Below are 19,338 nucleotides of genomic sequence, written 5' to 3'. Positions count from 1 at the left end.
GTGCATCTACCGGAAATAATGATTTGAGAGATGGTTCTCTCCCTTTCCACCCCCCACTCCCCCGCCTTGAATTAAATTGTTTTCTTTTTCTGGGAGGTTCAGTTCGAGGGAAGTTTAGCGCCGGAGCCGGGCTCGGGGCTGAGGAGGGATGGAGCAGACGGAAAGTTGCGGCGGTGGGAGGAGGCGGGGGGCGAGGGCAGTGCGGGACCCCGGCGGCGCCCGGGCCGCGGGGGGAGCGGGGGCGCGGGGGACCTGCCGCCGCTGCCGGCTCTTTGTCTGCTCGGGCAACTTGAACAAAAGGAGAAACTCGGATGAACTCTCCATCTCCTGCTCGCCTCTCCCGGCTTAACTCATCTTCGGCAACTTTATCGGAAGAGATTTGCTCAACTTTCTTCGAGCTCTCCCGCCGCTTAAAAGCGAAGAGCCCCGCCGTAGGCTTCTAAGGAAATCTGGTTTCACAGTTTAGAGAAAGGAGAAGGTACGTTTGGGCTTGGGGTTTATTGTTCTTTCCCGGCTCCCTCGTCGCTCCCCCCTCCGCCCTGCCATCCGCGCCCGGGTCTGGGAGCGCAGCGGAGGCGTCCGCGGGCCAGCCCAGCCTTCCCTTTGTACTTTTGGGAGCACATGCAGGTATTTTTGGGGAGGGTAAGGCAGTCGTTCCGCCCCAACTCCCCTAATGCGGGCTGGGGGGCACTAGTCGGGGTGGGGGCTTGCCTCCTTCTTGCTCCGGCTTTGTTTTATTGTAGAGGTTTAACTTTTTTCCCCCCCTTTTTTTTTTTTTTTTTTTGGTGAGGAGGGAAATGGACTCGGAGGGCTTTCTGGATCGGGCTGTGTTTTTAAGAGTTGGGACAGAGAAAAGCTGAAGGGGGGGAAAACTTGGTGGGATCGTAGGGAGTCCTGGCGGCGCTGGCCAGGGAGTGGGGCTGGCGAGGGCCGTGGGACCGGGCTGGGCAGGGAGCGCGCAGCAGGGCAAGGTGGGCGCTCCTCCGTGTGCCAGCTTGGGTCGCTGGCCCGAAACACCACAGAGGGTGACACTTGGTGGCTGTGGGACCATCCCAGGGAGCCAAGGTGGGCAGAAGTGCCGAGGGACAATTTTTGGAGAAGAGGGACGGACCAGAGGGAAGACTTTGTTCTCCCGACTGCGTTGATCGTAGCGAAGGGAGAGTGGGAAGGGTCGGTCCAGGCTGGCCCTTCCTCGGCTGGGCTTCAGTTCCCTTCGTCCCTTTGGAAAGGCGACAGTTGCCTTGGGTTTTGTTCCATTTCTTTTGGTTCACGCTTTCTAGAGCAAGCATCGCAACTCCACAAAACTTTGAGCTCTTTGTACTTTTCTGAATTATCGGTATCAATTTAGTATCTTATTATTCCCCCATCTTCTTTTTCTGTGCTATGTAATAGTCTTCCATTTTTCTCTTTTTTCATCCTAGTCCTCTACTTTCTTGTGTTTTCTTGTCCCAATTTCCTAATTGTCCCCCTCTCTCCTTATATCTACCCATTTCAGAATCTCTGAAGTCTACTTTTTACTTTTTATTCTTATTCATTCTCCTCCTCCTTAATCTCTTCCCACCTACTCTTCTACCTTTATACTTGCATTTCTCATGAAAAATTCCTTCTGCCAGGATCTTTCCTTTCCTCCATGAGTAGAAATGCTCATTTCTCCTGATATGAAGCAAACATAAAGCTTCTTCTTGTTCTCTCCTAAACTTATTCTTCTGTGGACTGCCTTACATCCATGTTATCCAGAGCTCCTAGTAATAATTCTTGTTCGTAAATGTTCACTTTCTCCTTTCTTCTCATCTTTGTCTTTCATGCATCTTCCAGTCTCTAAAAGCTTCTTCTAGTTCCTCTCCATTGTCCTTAGTGTGGAAGTTTGTTCTTTTCCCTACTCCATCTTCACAGACCCAATGCTGTTCTTCACGTCATTGTTCCCTCCTCTGCAAACTATTCAGACTTTTCTCTCCGTTCCTCATAGTCCCCTTCCCAACCTAAGTCAAATTTTCTTTTTACATCTCTGGAGGAATTGCACAGAGGGGCTACCAGAGCAGACTGATGTGGGTTGGGCTGCTTTGCCTTCTTCCAGGGCCAAATGGCATCAGTAGTGCTCAAAGTTTAGGTCCCATCTGCTGGTGGAGGTGCTCTGGGGAGGCACTGCAACAGGGCTAAGGAGGCAGAGAAAGATCATATATGTTTCCCTCAAAAGGGTTGATGAGTTTTATTTTTGTTACTTGGGGTTTTTCTAATTGACTTACTCTTTTCATTAGTTTTTAAATACCTGCCAGGGCAGTTGAAGAGCCTTTATATTACCTTTTTTCCCTGTCACTTCAGTGCTTTCTGCAAGGTAAGACTGTGCAATCTGTAGAGATATATGAAAGCCTTTTTCTTAAACCCTCTTCTCTTGCACTCCAGCCCCATGATGTTTTTAAAACAAAATGCCATCACCAGGCTTTGAGTTTAGGATGTGTCTAAATCTGTGAAGAAATTTGTGTTTGAAATCATTCAGAAGAACGTAACTTTATATTTGTATGTTAGCTCCCGAGTCACGTAGCAGAGTTACTGTGCTGAACTAACACTTCTTCCTCTTTTTTGAACAGGTCACAACAGGATTGTTGGGAAAATGGGATGGTTGCCAGAACATCAGTCTGTGATGGGTGCCATATTGCATTGCTCTTTGGATGGTGGAATACAGCTTGGGATTCCTCAGGGCCGCGTACCATGGTTCAAGCTGGACCATACAGCTGCTTAACATCTCAGCTGTTTGGATTCATTGTAATGGTTAATGAATGGTTAATGGTCTCCTGGGGGAATGGAAGAGCCCCATGCTGAAACTTGTGGATATTCTGGAACATGCTTCTGAGACCCATTTGGATTATATCGCCATCTGACACCGAGGTTCTGCAGCTGATGAAAGGTATGCCTCTGCCCTGGTGCAAAAATACTGTCTCATACATCAGAATACTAAATAGAAATACCTGTCTTTGTTTTAAACAAGCTTGCTTTGTAGCTTTTTTTTGATTTTGTTTTGTTTTGCCTTGCTACTGATACCTGCCAAGAGTTTTGAGTGGTGTTAATCTGACAGAAATTTCGTACTAATGACTTGATAATGTTTATATCTTAAATGGAAAAGGAAAACCCAAATATGAAAGGTTTTTTTTTTCCATTATTAACTTATATTTTGAAGATAATGACTTCTATGTGTGCTTAGCAGCTCTAGAAAAAGAGACTACGTAACTTTTAAGAAAAATAAGTTAAAAGCAATTTAAGCAAAGCACTTTCTGCAGTTCTGATCTTCCAAATAGCCCAGTTTGTTTGAAGATGTTACTGTTTTCTATTTTGAACTCAAGATAGCAACCTTCTATGATTTAACCTCCTTTCCTCCAAATAATGACACAAGTCTCAAGGGTGGCTTGTGTGGGGGAAAAAGAGCAACCAATTCAGTTAAAAATTCAGTATTCAGTTAAAAATTCAAGGAATTATTTTGTTTCATACGTTTTTAAAGTTTTGATGTAAGGCTTCTTGCAGAGCGTGCTTGCATCTTGAATGTCGTAGTAATAAGAAAGTCTACTGGATGCAGTTCAGCACTCAGTTTTCCTACTAAATGAGGTAATCAATGTAAAAAGATAAACTGGAAATTAGCAGAGAAAACAAGTGGTTAAAGAGTTATTAATGAACAACAAATTATTCTTGAATCGAGATGAAGTGTTAATCTGAGAGTGAGGAAATCAGTGAGCTTTTTAGTGAACCGTGCTAATGGTAGAGCAAATTTTAAAAGTATTTAAAATCTGATCCTTTTATACCTGTTCTGTGCACTTCTTCACTAGAGCTGAAAATGAATGATGTGAAAATAGTCGGTTTTGCTACATGTTTCAGCTCAACTGATTGGTTTCAGCCTATACCATATGTAGGGCAGACAAGTATTCATAATCTTAAGAAAAGTGCTGAGCTGGCTGGCCTACTTTAGAGCAAAACAGAAATCTGAACAAATAATCACTTGTGATCCTTTCCTGTAGTAAGCAGAGATACAAGAAGCAATACAGTTCTAATTTCCTCGTTCTGACTGTGTTTTAATAAAGACCTACTCTTAATTTTCTTGATTATTGTGGGTAAGCTTTTTTGCTGCATACTGGATGCAATTAATGTACATTTAGATTTACGGTCTTTATATTGTTCTGCATTTACACTATTTTTGAACTTACATGACTGAAACTAGCCATATGAAAGTCTTTAATTTGAAGTCTCAGAAATGGAAAGTCCTGGGCTGTTTGTGGAAAGAGAAGACAGAGAATAATAAATAGATTTTGTGGATGAAAATATTTGGAGCTGCTATCTAGTGTCATCTTGGAAAAGAATTCTAGTTATTATTTTTGTCTATTTAAAGAAAATCAAAACTGCAGTCCTTTTTTTGTTTCTGTGAAGCTTTTGTTCTAGCTGAGTTTCTTCTCAGGTACTTGCCACTCTTTAGGAAAACTACATTGAACTTAGATGTACACTTAATTTATCTGCACGAAAGCTATTAATTTCATCAGCACTGAAAATGGAGAAGAATTTTTACTCTAAGGAGTAAAAATTACTGAGGAGAAATGACTCCTTAGCTTAATCTGAGAGTTTGTGTAGAATGAATTTCATTATTGCCATAAGATTCTGGATATAGTTGGCAAACCATTAGATATATTTGCATTTGTTTGTACTTTGAACATTTCCAGTATTAATAACTGGTGACAAACTGCTAAAATTTACTACTTGTCTGTCTTCAAATTTCTTTGGACTATTTCTAATAAAATGCAAAGAATCATATTCCTACTTGGAGATGGGATCTGCAGAGAGAGGAAAAGCAGGGCCAGAAAGAAAGTGGTAGCTCCCAGCTGGGAGCTGTGCTGCACTGGTAGGAGATGAGACCCTTTTGGGGCTTGCAGAGAGACAGGGAAAGCCTTCTGGGGGCCCTGGCTGGAGTGTTCCTGTGCCCTTCTCCTGGGAGCGGTCCCAGCAAAGGCACCAGATGCAGCAGGAGTTGGGTGGAGGCCGAGAACTGTGGGGAAGGAGCAGCACCTGGGCCTGGGAGGGGTGATGGGGACCACCTGCCTTCCTTGGGGTGGGAAGGAGCCTTGATGCTCTCAGAGGGAGCTGGCTGGGAGGAACTGCTGCTTGAGAAAAGATTTTTGGGTATGGGAGCCTGAAGTGTGGGGAAGAGGTTGTTCCTGTCATTTGTCTTTGGTTGCAATTTGGTAGTTGCTTGCTTTGCTTGTGACAGTCTTAGGAGGTGATTGAAGCCCTTGAAGGTGTTCTGAGGGAGTGTGGTTTATTTTAGAGGGGAGGGAGTTCTGAACTCCCCCTCACAAACCTACCCTGGAATTTTAATCTGGTAGCAGAATTTGCGCCTAAAACAAATTTTAAAAAAATCCAGATAGTTTAAACAGTGATTCCTCTTTTGAACTGTGCTGTCAGTTAAAGAAGGCTTCTAGCCAATGTACTTGGTTGTTTGAGAAAATATTTTGCTCTGTGTAACTGAGGTGAGGGTAAGCATGAGGGCCTTTCAGGCCAACCCAACCTGAGTGTGGAAGAGATTTAACAGGCTGCAAAGAGTGCAAATTTTACAGTGAAGTGTGTGTGGGCAAGTGAGCTGCATTGTTGGATTTGTGCACTGTGAAAAATGAGCAGAGGAGAGCAGGGCAGGTTTTGTTACTGCCAGATTTTTGGGTGGAAGAGGAGATGGCACATGGAGTAACTTCCCAACCATTAACATCTAGGAAGGTAGAAAGGAAAATGTGATAATACTTGATTTCTCTGACCATTCCTTCCCTTTGGTTGAAGTGTTTTTCTGGATGCATGGGTTCCCAAGTGAGGTAGAAATTTCTGTAGACCCATGTGTGCCCCTTTTGGGAGGTTCCTGATACAAAATGGAAATAGGGATGCTTTCCTGAGGGCCTGTTGCTTTTCAACCTTCCTGTGGGAGGCCCTGCTTCTTCTCTGGACATTTCACCAGAGTGTCCTCCTCAGGATTTGGAGGCATAGTTTGATTCTTGGGTAAAATTTTGAGAGAAAGCTTTTGGACATAAGACTGTTAGTCCCTGGAAAGGCTCCCAGGTAGCCCAAAGACTATTGGGCAGTGATGAGGGGCATGGTAAATATTCACTTCACGATCTTCACTGAGAAAGCAAGATGGAAGCTGTAGGTCAGGGCACCTTACTAGAATGGAGTTGTCGTTGTATCTTTGGTTCCATAGAAAATGCTATTGATAATTGTGTCTGTTTTTTTTTTTTCTTCTGTATTTTGCTCAAGGCTGGCTGGGTGAATATCGGGTGTGAAATCCTAGAGCTTACAATAGTAGAAGTCATAATTGTTAATATGATGTTTTCTTTTTTTATTATTTTTCTCCTTTCACTGGTTTGTCACCTTATTATGCAACTTGAGGCACAGTATTCTTACAGAAGCAATATAACCATTGGAGTACAGTTTGTTTCTTTTCTTGTCAGAGGAAATTTTTATGAGAGGTACTAGGAAGTCAACTAAGGCTGGAAAGAGAGGGCTTCCACTTGAAATCTGGGTGTGGGCATACAGAAACCACAATCCCCCACACCTTGTATTGCAGTTATAATTGAGAAATAATTGCATGAAGACTTAAAATGAAAACAAAGCTTCCAACATGCGACCTGCTTTTTCTGTAAAGTGCTCTCAGTAATGTCAGGACAGAGGCATATGGTGTCTGGAATAATTTTCTGTTTCTTGATTGGATTTATTTTATGTAGCAATAAGCTTTCCAAGTCACTAATGGATTTTATTTTTATTCTTCTTCTTCTTTTTTTTTTTTTTACTTGCATTGTCATAACATGAAATTTATCACAAACTATTTGTGAAGCCTGAGGTAGGGCCACATTCTGCTTGATATCTTGACCTTTCCTTGATTGAAATGCATAGATATGTTTGGGTTTGGTAGGGGGAAATGGATAAGCTAGGGAGACTTAGAATATTTTAACACACAATTAGTTCTGGCCTTCGAGGACAGGGACAGTACTTCCCCCGAAAGGTTATGAGACTACTACAAGTGTGGATTCTATATTTAAATCCATGAATATTGTAGGTTAGTGAGAAGAAATTGAGTTTGACTCTGTACAAATAAGAAAGAAGAGAAAAAGCTCCTGCCTAGTCCAGACGTGTCTACTCCTGCTAAAAATTGAAAACTGGTTTAAGTTCATAATATTTGTAAACTAAAGCTGCAGTCCTTCTATTTAAGAACAATGTTGCAACTCTATGAAATTAACTGCATTTTGATACAGCTGAAAAATTCCAAAGGTTCCAGTATAAATTTTTCTGTCACTTTTCTGTGTTTTTATTTTTGTTTGGTTTTGTGGGTTTTTGTTTGTTTGTTTTTGGTTTTGGGTTTTTTTTTTTGTTGTTTTATTGTTTTGGAAAATTTATTTTAAAGTCTAAAGTCCCACGGGGGGTGATGAGTGTGGCGTTCCTCTGCTTGCCAGCATTACTTCCATGTCAGAGACAAGAGAGAGCGCTGAGGTAGAATCATTTAGAATCATGAATGTTTGCATGGAATTTCTTGCAGGCCTGGGAGGTGGCTGGGTATGGAAGGAGGAGGCGTGTGATTGCCATAAAATAAATAGGTGAGCAGTGGGAGTGGGTATTCTGGGCTGATAAGGACGGAGTCTGGCTTGGTTGTGAGCCAGGGATGATTGGTGAGGAAAGGAAGTGGTGAGACATTTTGAAAACAAGGGCTAGTTGCTAGTGATGGATGGGAAGAGGAAAGAGATGTGGATTTTGTGGGAATGGATGAGAAGCTGTTTGTCATAATTTATGTGTCAGGACTCCTGTGCCATCAGAGCATTTCTAATAGAAAAATGGAGTGAAATCTTTAAATGGCTGTGGCAAAAGTAATAAATATCTCAGACATCAGTAGTGTCGGCTTCTTCTTGGTTTGTGATAAAATTGTAATGCTTAATACTGTGAAAGTAAACAAAGTTAACTTTTGCTTTGCACATTTTGGGTTACATTGCTCCCCGAATCAGTGCATCCTTCAATTGATGATACACTTACTATTTTTTGTTTCTCTTTGCAACACTGTTCAAGACCACAGTTAATTTAGGTAAGTGTTTCAGGAGTTGCACGTGTTGGTTCCAGATTTCCTCAGGGGTGAAACTTTGTGCGGCTGCCATTTAGTTATCATTTAGAATTTGAAAATTTGTTTTTGATTGATACCAGTATTGATCTGTGCCCGTCCTCTGAAATTAATGAAATTTGTGGTGAGAGTATATAGGAAGGTGGCCCTGGATTATGCAGAGAAAACAGAGGTGTTTTTAAGCAAGTTGATGCTTTGGTGCAGGCCGGTGTGCTGCCACACCAGGTATTAAACTACGTCTGTGAGCTACTTTGTATAATTGTGCTACTGTACTTCATCTGTCAGTTGTTGCTTTTCTTCTGGGCTTGGGTATGATGTGGGTTCAGCTCTGCTGGGGCTGGAGCTGACCCGGGCTGGTGGCAGCTCAGGGGACTTTTCATTGGGCTCTCTTTATTGGGGTGTGTGTGAACGTGAACCCAATTGTTCTTTAGAGAGAGGCTGTTGCTTCAAGGCTTTGGGCTTCAAGCATTGAAAGAAATGCTCTCTTGCCATGACAAAAGATGCCTTGCCTTTTTGTTAAAAAGATGAATAAGATAGCACTCTTTTCATCATCTATCTCTGGGGCTTAATTTTGCCATATTCAAAGTTTTATGATACCACGTAGCCAGTAGGTTTATTCATTCAACCTCCTGGGCTGGACTTGTGAATCTTGTATAGGCATGGCTCCTCACTGAAAGTCAGACCCTGGAAAGAAGGGTGTTTCAGGTTCACAACTTTGTGGCTTTTTTTTTTTTTTTTTTTTTTTTTTTTTTTTTAATTGAAATTGCACTTGAAAAAGAAGGAATTAAAGAAATGCATTTCTGAACCCAAAATCTTGTTCTTTATCATGCAGTTGCCTCTCAGTTTCAGGATTTGTATGCATTATTTTTATAGCATTAAGTCTATGCATTTTATGGCTTTACAGCTTTCCTTTTCCATGCAGATAAAATCTGTGTCTGAGATCATGGCAGTGTTTGATATATATGGTCTGCAGGAATTCCAGTGCTTGGGCAGTGTAGGAAGGGGCCTATAGCCTGGTGTGTGTTCCTGACAGCAATTCACTTAGTAATAGGACTGAAAAGGAAGTTTTAAAGGCAGCTATAAGAGAAATTGCTCCCTCTTCCCAAAGAAACAAGTGAACAATTTGCTTAATGTCCACTGAGATTCATCTTGAACCACATAATGCATCTAGATGGAAGATTAATTTGATATTAGTTTATTTTATATGCCTTATTTAATAAAACTCATAATTAGCACCTTCCTTGTATTCATTGTTGTGTGTGGTAGCTCAAAATTAATACCTGAAATATTTTTGTCAGACAATTTGGGTTATCCAGAGCATATTTTTTTCTTGTTTAGCCACCAATTTGAGCTGTTGTGTCTAAATCCAGTCATCCAGGTCAATGTTTCCTGGAGCCAAATAATAGCTGCTGTTGACTTCAGTGGTGATACTGATGGCTAGAGTTTTTGGAAAAGCAAAACAGAAACCAGAGTACCTGTGTGTGTATGCATGTACATTACATGTTTATATTTTGGATATAAACATATATAAGAGCATACCATTTAGTCCACAACCAAAAGTGTGCCTGAGGCAGCTTCATGAAGGAGAAAAGTGATTTTGTTTTTCCCTCTCTGCTTGGAGGAGTCTCTTGTTCTTTTTCAGACCTTGCTTCTTGTTGTCTTTTGTTGGTGGTCTTCAATGCTCTCTTCCCTTTTTGGTTTGGATTTTTGGGTACTCAAAGTGAAATGTGTCTTATTCCAATTTAACAGTTTGTTTATTAAAAGACATCCATCCTGTGTGCATATTCTGTAGAGTTAAAAAACATATAATGGAAAAGTGTCAGCAGGAAGAATTCACTGTAATCAGCTGTGAAACATTTTCAGACACGCTGCTCACTCCTCCCCTTCACCCTTCCAAAAGGCACCGCCGGAGAGCAACAAGGCAGAGCTGAAATGCACCTTTGACAAGCACTTAAAAAAATTGGTTTCCTCCACTGATAATCAATATAGATTAATTTTTGGTGTGAGTATGCACAATGTGTATATATATATATATATATATATATACATATGTATGTTCCCACTATGTGTGTTGGTTTTTGTGGAATTCATTGCTTTAAATTATATACAGTGTCATACTTTAAATGGCTAGAGGTGACTATTTTAATTTTTTTTTTTAACATCTTCAGTAGCAATTGTTTTGAGTGCAATCAAAACTATGGATGGAATGCTGCTTGTGGACTTCATGCAGGGTAGGTGTATTAGTGGACCTATATTTGACACAAGTGAAAGGATCTTTGCAAAGGAAGACCAGAACCATTTCCAGATTGATTTCTTTGCATTTGCAAATGCAAAGAAATCAATATGTCACTTGGACCTTGGATTGTGTGTTCCAGTTGAAATAGGTTTTTTTCCCCTCAACTCTGTTGCAAAAGGCAGTAAGTTAAGATATGACAGATCAGAGAGAATAAGACAGTAAAGAGGCAGAATAAGAATTCATTCTTTAGTTGAGATTGTTGCTCAGGGTTATACATCTTGAGCATTTTCTTATAGTGTTGGTGCAGTCCTGTGAAGCACAGTTTGCCTGACTGATGACTTTGTAGGAGAGAATATTGTAGATGCTGAAAAATGTCATTATTAAAAATAAGGATTTGCACACTTGCTGTAGTCTGGTGGATTGTGTCTAAACACAAAGTGGAGGGGAGCTCTCCGGTTTGCTGCTCTGCTGTATCAGGAATCATGTATCCATGTGCTGGATTATAGCAGTGTATATTTTAGGCTTCTGGTTGCTTAGTGTGAGCAGTGCTGAGCAAACACCCCAGGAGCTGCCAGGAGCCATTTTGCATCTAACACATTCCCGTGTGGGTTTCTACCCTGTGCAGTGGTTTATGTCCATGGTTTGTGTAAGAGGAGCAGGGTGTCTTTATTCTTAATTTTTTTTTCTGAATGCTCTCAGGCTGAAGAGAGAGATGAAGAAGATCTGGTTATTACAGGTCAGTGCCTGGATTAACTTCTTGGCAAAAACTTGTTATGGATCATGTATTGCCATCACTGCAAAACACAGTAAGTCAGACAGGGTATCTCTAGCTCTGTTTAGGAAAGATCAATTTATTCTATGAAAAACAAAAGGAGCATCTCTATGGAGAGGTGGGTGTTGAACGTAATATAATAACCACTTTCCAGAGAGATACTTGATAGTAGCTAGCTTCTGAGGGAGTTATAGTCACTCAGTGTGTCTCTAAAGAGTGCCAGAGTGCTCTCACTGGGAGGATCTTGGTCTATCTGTTGGACAACATGTACATTTTTGGTGAATTTTTTACTAATATAGCTATTGTAAAAATAAGTGCTAAAATATGAGCAATATGGACTCAAAAGAATATTGCCAAAACCAGTTGATGCCTGCATTTGGGTATAGGACCATACATGCTGTATAGAAGAGCTGTCAAAATCTATAGGCATTACTGACTGAAGGGGAATAAACAATTCATTACACATAATAGAGTATTTAATGTGTCTTGTAGTTTTTGTAAGGTTCTTGTTTTTTCTTGGCTCTTCAGTTCTTGGATTTAGAATTGTTATGCTATATGCACATTATTTTATTTTGAAATAAATACAAATTGTTATTTTATGTTGAAATAAGTACAAATTGTATTTTGAAAAGAAGCAGCCATAATAATTCTGAACCAGTTAATTTTAAAAGGAAGTCTCATACTTCAAGGGCCAGCATCTTTTGTTTGTGGAAAATTATCAGTAAAGAAGTCCTCTGTATCTTTAACTGAAATGGTTTCTAATTTATGCTTGATTCTTCTGCTAGGTTAATGTTAATTAGTTTAACATATCACTCATAAAAGATGTCATAGTTGAGTCATTGTGTAGGTAACAAATCTTGCACTGGCTAGCAATGAAGAAATATTACCTCTATTAAAACCCACACTTAAACCGTGGAGTCAGTAAGGGCTCATGACATTTTGCAGTTATCTAGCTTAATGCATTTTAATGCCTTCAGTGGTGTGAGGTATTTCCTTGGGAGGCTGAGTGGGGGATAAGCAAGTGAGGCAGAGCCTTCAAATTATGCAGTCAGTATAAAGTGTGGCCTGTGCCAAGTGAGAAACTCAGCAGAAATGCTGGTTCAGGCTGGGGTTGGGGCTTGGATACTTTTATAATGATTTAACCTTAAAAACCCCACAACTGTCCAGTGTTGTGTTACCCAATGAAAGCACACATAAGCAGTGGTAAAAAGCTCAAATCTGCTTATATTTAGAGTCCAATTAATTAGATATTAACAATGCAGCTAAGTATGCAGGCTTGTAATTAGCTAAGTAGTTTCATCCATTTCTGCCCTGGGAGAAGCATTAGAGCTGGGCCTGTAGTGGAAAGCAAATTTGTGCTGTGATTGTGGAGTGGTTAGTGTGACTCTGTAAAGCTTTATTTCAGAATAAATCCCCCAGCCTGTAGTGGAAAGCAAATTTCTGCTGTGATTGTGGAGTGGTTATTGTGGCTCTGTAATACTTTATTTCAAAATAATCCCCCAGCCGCTTGGAGGAGGTGATGCTGTGGTGCTGCCAGCACAGCAGTGAGCCTGCATTGAGTCCTACCATCCTGCTCAGCTGGTACAGGTATTCCAGGGTATGGGATGGGCAAGGCAGAGCAATTGATCAAACTTCTAGCCAAAATCTGCTGCCCACATTTGTTTGTTTGTTTAAACCATCAGCATCTGGATGGAAACCAGCAATTGAGTAAGTGTTTGAGGATGCTGTTGCTTCCTGTGCCTGAGGAAGCCTGGGTGAGGAGAAGGTGCTGGATCTTGAAGGCTGGTGGAGTTTCACTTTAACAGCACAGGAAGGCATGGTCTGGAGTTTTGCATCCAAAACATTTATGTAAAAAATTACATTAAAATAATTTAAACCTTCTCCCATTGCTAAAGGTTGTAAGCACTTCCATGGCATGGGAGCAAGGCCAGTCACTCCAGTGTGTGGCAGGGAATGTCTGAAAGTTTGGAGTGCAGCTCCAAATTAGTGCACCAGATGTATTTTCTTGCAAACTGCATTTGTTTCCCTGTGCAGCAGATTACTCTGGCTTTGTGGCCAAGTAGACATGGTGAGGCTGATCAGAGAAAAGAGGGTTGCTGCTGTTTACAAAAGTATGTTCACAGTCTGAACATCAAAATAGAGTTTTTCTTTAAGATCTTTAAGTATCCTGCTAAATTCAGTGTTTAAGCTCTGAGAAATGACAGCTTTGCAGCTGGTGGAGCTGGTAGAAGAACAGGAATGTTCTTCTTCTGCCTCCTTTCAAATTCTGTGTGTTTGAGCTCCTTCGGACTCCTTGTACTCTGCACCCCAGCAGAAGGCCAATCTGGAGATTATTCGTAGTGTGAGGATTCAATGGAATTCTGTTAATAAAAATATACAGTTCTTTGGCATCCTGTTTTGCAGCTCCTCACATTGGTGTATTTGCTGAGTGTCCCAGCATAGTTAGGTGAAGACCTAGGACAAGCATCCCTCTGAAGTGACTACAGTCTTCAGTATGTCACCCTGACCTTTTAATGAGTTCATCACTGTTGTGTATGCAACTGTGAACATTAGGTTTTCTCTTGCTAAGGAGACCTCTTCCTATGAACAGGTTGTTCTTAAGGTGATGTCTTCCTGAGACAGTTCTATTTTAGCTTCCTTAGCCATTTGTTTGTTCATTTGTTTGTTCATTTGTTTGCAATTATAAATTCTGGTTACCATGAGACTTGAAAAATTGCAGCAAACAAGCGGCTTCTTTCTGAATTTGCTTCTCACCTTGGATTTGCATTAAGCTTTCAGACTTCCCTTAATTTTAACCATGAAAACGGCATATATTACAGTAATTTTATTAACATCAAAAGGCTTCAAATTGTTCACATGTAGCTCTTAAAATTTATAAAGCAGCAGTTTAAGACTTTGAAATTCTTAACAGATGCTCAGCTATGTTCTCAGTATTTGAGCTTAAAGCAGAAAGAATTTAACTCAATTATAATAATATAAACCTTTCCACTTTGCTTTGCATAATTAAATATTTTCATTTACATAGCACAGAAGTTTAACATTCTAAACAGGGTAGATAAGCAGAAGAAAAAGGCAGACAAAGATGCATCTTTAATGCATGCAGAGTAGTAATGCACATGCTGGTAATCTTACAGTGCTTATTAGTAATAACAGCTTTAACTAGAAATCCATATGCAAATTCCTGTGAATATGAATTGTATTTAATATGTTGATTTTTTTTTAAATTGTGTGCATCTTTGGAAGTGTGCAGAAAGGTATATTAAACTGGAGCAGGAATGCAGTAACCTTGATATCTTCTACTTTTTGTTTTAAAATATTAATTTGTGGAACAGGTCTGAGGAAAATGAAGGTATCTCGACAATTTTTGTGGATGCAGGAAATTACTTAACTGTGCCTCTGTGGAAGTCTGTCATCCTACTGGTGTAGCAAAAACTACACTGGAGGTGGTTATTACTACCAATTTGGATAATGCTGTGTCTCAGATTCACCAGCCTGCTGTCAGAGCAGCTTCTCTGTGGTATAATAGGAAGCATTGCATGTTTTGGGGGCTATAAAACACACGCAAGATGTGCAAATAAACACCTGCACTTTTCTAAATTACTGCTGCCTGCCAGGTCCAGGGCAGCAAGATGTGTCAGGCTGAAAGGAATCTTTGCTGGTTTTGAAGAAATTTAGTGCAACTTCTGTTGGCTAGTTTAATGTCACATTTTTACATCTGAATCTTCTTGAAAGTGGGAGGACCAGTGATGATCCCCTATAATAAAATGAAAAATAAAATAGCTCTGATTCTTATGTTCCTGAATTTTCAAAGTGTATAATATATTACAGATTGTCACATAGCATATGGAAAAATATAGGTGTTTTAAATAAGAGAAAAAAAAAAGCTGCTTTTTTTTTTTTTTTTTTTTTGGTACTGCTTTTTGTTTGCTTACCCTTAAACTTCACCAGGTGACTGGCTTGCTCTGGCTGAATGCCTTACATCAGAGGAGTTTGGAGGTTTGCCTTTGCTTTGTGTTTGTTACATGCTTCAAATCTCAAAATTTAAGTACCAATATGTAGGACACATACAATAATTCTATACATTACAATTAAGAGACGATGGGTTTTTAGAAAAACTTGGAAAATTTATTTCCCATATATTGATTTACGGGCATATATCAAACCACTAAAAGAAAGTGGAAACCTAAGTAAAAGGGAGAACACTTGTGCATATATATGTCTGTGTGCATGCACTGCAGTGAGCTGAGGCAGGGGAACTTAAAAGAAGTTTGTATGTTTACCTTTGGTATTTTGTTTTACATTTTCCCTAGGGTTCTTTAGGTAGTGAGCTTTGGAAAATTCTTTCAGTGGAACTTACATTTCTGGGGATTTCTGTCAATTGCCCAGATTTCTTCCATTTGCACATAGATTTTTTAATGCACTATAAAACCTTTTGTCATAGTTTTTGCTTGTTTGATGGGAATGGAGATAAGAAAGCAAGATGTAGGGGAAAATGAGAATTTGATTTCCAGTGAAGCAAAATTTCATGTCCTAAAGCTGCTCCTGACAGCCATTCTTTTAATACAGTGAGTGGCTGTTTGCTAACTGCAAATCCAGCAGTGTAGGTTACTTGCTTAAAGAACAAGTGAAGCTACAAGGATCTCATTAACTTTGATTTTCATGTTACCCCAAAAGCTTGTAGCAATATATGTGCTCTTGTTTTCTCTTGCTTCTGATCACTGGGGAGTGCTTAGATGTACTAAAAATTCTTTGGCACCTCTGAGCACCCTAAAAATAATTTTATTGGTAAGATTTTATTGGTAGAAAGGCAACTGGAGGCTGAGTATGGAGTTCTCTTAGTTTTTCATTATTGCTCCTTTGGCTTTAGCTGTTGAGGGTATTGCCAGTCTTCTTTTCCATGCTTGCTTCGTTACACTTGTGCTGCTTTCCTGAATGGTAATGAGAAGTTCTCATTATGAAGTAGCTGCTTAGCTCAGGAAATCATAGCATTCTCTAGATTTTTGAGTTGTTTTGTTGTTTAGGAGAAAAAATGGGGTTGTTTTGGTTTACACTGAATCCATGTGGTAAATGTACTGGAGAGGTGTCAGTATTGCAGTCAGATTAGATAAGTGTTTTTTGTATATGATGAGAACACATGGTTCTGTGGTTTTGGGTTCTCGGCCCTGTGTCTCAGGTGTGCTGTCTTCCAGCTGGTTTTCTGTTATACTGTCTCTAGCTCTGTTTCTGCTCATTTGCACCTGGATTTTGCCATAGTGGGGCATCTCCTGGGAGATACAGAATCATTTCAGTATGTCACACTGGGCACCTACCTAACTCCCCATGTGTATGAGGTAGGATTTGGATTCTTTTGGTAAAGAATCCTGTGCAGAGAGTTCTGTGTGGAAGGTAGGAAAAAACCTTTCTTGGTTGCTGGATTTTGTCTGCAATTAGCTTATGCCATGTGGCTTAATTTATTACAGAGGTAGAGTGTTTCTGCTTTACTAAGCCTTTCTCTCTCTCTCTTAAAGTAATTGTGTGCCCATTTCTCATTTAAAAGCTAAACAAAGAACCTGGCATTCCAAAAATAATAGTGGAATATTAGGCCTGGGGTTCCCTGGAGTGTAACCACTTATTTGTGTGGTAGGTGCAGTTTTCTGCTTTCTGTCCAAAGGTTTAGGGAGTGTCTGTGCACTTTCCACTTCCCAGATCATTAGTGATTTGTGACTGATTTGGTCCAATTTTAACCATTGCCTGTAATCTCTAGGGATTAGAATTCCAAGATGTTTTAATACCTGTAACTGTCATTAGAAACTGCAGTGAGTAAGCAAGTGCTGATTTATGAGCACTCAATCTTAATGCCTGGGATTTGTTCCAGTAAATTCACACATCTGGGTGAGTGCCCAAGGTTTTCAAAGAATTCTTAAAATTTGCATATTGACCTTTGAGGACTGGATAGTAGGACCAGCGTATCATGCACATAAAACAGCTTTTCTGTGCTATCTATTTTAGTATTTTTAATTATCTTTCAGACCATTGCTCTGATTATGTTGAAAAGGGGCAGGGGGAGCAGATGTTCTTGCTCTGTTCTTGGTTTTGAGAGGCACTGGGCGGGGGGTGGAATTGGTTTATTTTATTTTATTTCTTTTTGGAATTCAGTTTAAAAACAGACCCCTCCACAGCAGTTTAATCCAATTGAGAGTTGGTCAGTGTATCTCATTTTCCTAAGAACTCTGATGGGATAATCCCAGGTAACCCCATCATAAGATGATCTCAGAATCTGGCAATACCCCTGATGAGTGCTGTGATACTGCAGGTTGTGTGATTAGTTGCTTGAGGTTATCTGGTCCAGGTCTGGATGTAATAAATCTAACCCAATGTATTTTAATATTTTTGAGTGTGAACTTTTTCAGCTTGAAAAGTGGATGGTGGTGGGGGAAGCTTTGGTTGGAGTCTCTCTGTGATGGCACTTAGGCTGCACACTGGAGGAGTGAGGTATTACCACAGCAGAGGGAGGCCAAGTTAGTAAATGGTTAAAAGTGGGCACATCAGCCCATGGGATCATGATCATCCTTGTGGTAAAGTTGTGATTAATTGATGGCACATATCCCTGGCTGGATTCCAGTGGATGTAGCTGTTCCTCATGGCTGTGAAAAACAGGCATCCTCTCCCTGGGTGCATTGTGGCAGGGGTAAAAACGTTTGCTTTGCTTTCAGCATTGCCTAGGGCTTTTCCTATATTGCTTCTCTAGCTGGATCCTTTTATTCTCTGGACTCAGTGATGCTTCTGAAATGCAGAGCACTGAAGTCCCAGGAAGGATCCTGCTTCCCTCTGCACCAGTTGTACCAATTGGAATGGGAATATCACGTGGGGGTCTGTCTCTGTAGAGTAACTGAGCTGAGAATTTTACATCCCTCTCTGAGATTTTTCTTTTTTGCCTGTGTTGTGGGAATTGGTTTTTTTTTTCCCCATCAATTCTGATAATTTTGCTGTAAGAGGTAATGCACAGGGGAGGACTGTCTATCACTTTTATGTGGTAACTATTTAATCATTATAACAGGAGTTTTAGTTTCAGTTTGGGTATTTAGGTATCCAAACTAAAACAAAAACTCCTGGTAAAATGATTAAAACTCCTGGTTTCAACCTGTGTGCTCTATGATCAGGATTTCTGAATATTGTGTGTGCTATGTTTTGTTGTTTTGGGTTTTGTTGTTTAGTTGGTGTGTGTGTGTTTGTCTGGTTGGGGTTTTTTTTTTTTAATGTTTTGGTTAGATTTTTTTTGTCCCCTCCCATTCCTTTCCTTTTGTAATATCACTGTTGAAATTGGAGTCCTTGAAGGTGTCTTGTTTGCTGTGAATGAAATCCACACATTTAGTATGTGGGAGAAGCAAGCTATCAATTTCTTGCTATCTTTCCCTGTCCTTTGTGAGGGGGAGTTTCAGTGAACATCTGCATTGGCTTGGCACTGCATTGTCTACCTGACTATAACTTGTGCCTTGTTATTTGTAACTGCAATTCATCTGAAGATGTGAATATGAAAATTTTATTTTGCCGACCTATAAAAGGAAAGATTTTACAGTATTGGTAAGGAGGAGGAAGAAGTCAGAGGCAGGAATAATGATACTTAGTCAAAGTTTTGTCTCTTGGATGGAAAAAGTTACAACAAATGCACTAGAAATTTTATTGTGGTGCATTCAAATGCAAGAGTATGCACAAAAACAATGACTATGTAACTGGTAGCTCAGAGGCTTTATTGTAGTGGGTATAAGTGGTTTGATTCAAGGCTGTTATGCTCAAGATCCTTTCTGAGCTGTTGTGGGCACTTCAGGAGGAGTGTGGGAACAGGAAGAGTTTGTGTTAGTGCTTTCACATTTTCCAGTGATTTATGGCTTGCGAGTCTTGAGCTTGCCTGAGTGAAAGAGTCTTTGTAGTTTTTAATCATCTCAGGATTTTTATTCCCATCACTTTTTGAACCAATCAGGTCTGGTAGTATTCACTACACCCAGTGGTGCTGAATTCCACAATGGACTTGATGTGAAGAAATCTAATTTTGTTTGATTTGAAGCTGGTATGAGCCTGTTTTTCCAATGCCCCTCTGCTGCTGTAACAGTAAAAGGCAATTGTTTCCTGCTTGCCCCACCCTGTCAGCAAGGATCTTGCAGAAGAAGAAATGAGGTTTATGTAGGGATACAGCTTTAATTTTTTTAATGTTATCATAGTCCATATGCATTTCATAACAAT

The 19,338-nt window shown here is 40.2% G+C and overlaps 1 long non-coding RNA gene across 1 annotated transcript in view; it reads left to right on the top strand.

The window, feature by feature from the left end:
• The first annotated feature begins 261 nt into the window (after positions 1–261).
• LOC131565817 (uncharacterized) overlaps positions 262–19,338 on the top strand; it is a 254,056-nt gene continuing 234,979 nt past the window's right edge. Inside the window, exons 1-2 of the long non-coding RNA XR_009275481.1 lie at positions 262–478; positions 2,586–2,902. This is a non-coding gene — a long non-coding RNA (uncharacterized LOC131565817). The remainder of the gene's footprint in view (positions 479–2,585; positions 2,903–19,338) is intronic.

Source organism: Ammospiza caudacuta, chromosome 1 (genome assembly GCF_027887145.1).
Source record: "Ammospiza caudacuta isolate bAmmCau1 chromosome 1, bAmmCau1.pri, whole genome shotgun sequence".
In the NCBI taxonomy this organism is placed as follows: Eukaryota; Metazoa; Chordata; class Aves; order Passeriformes; family Passerellidae; genus Ammospiza; species Ammospiza caudacuta.
Note: the sequence above shows the minus strand (reverse complement) of the source record. Positions and strands in the feature narration are given on the sequence as shown.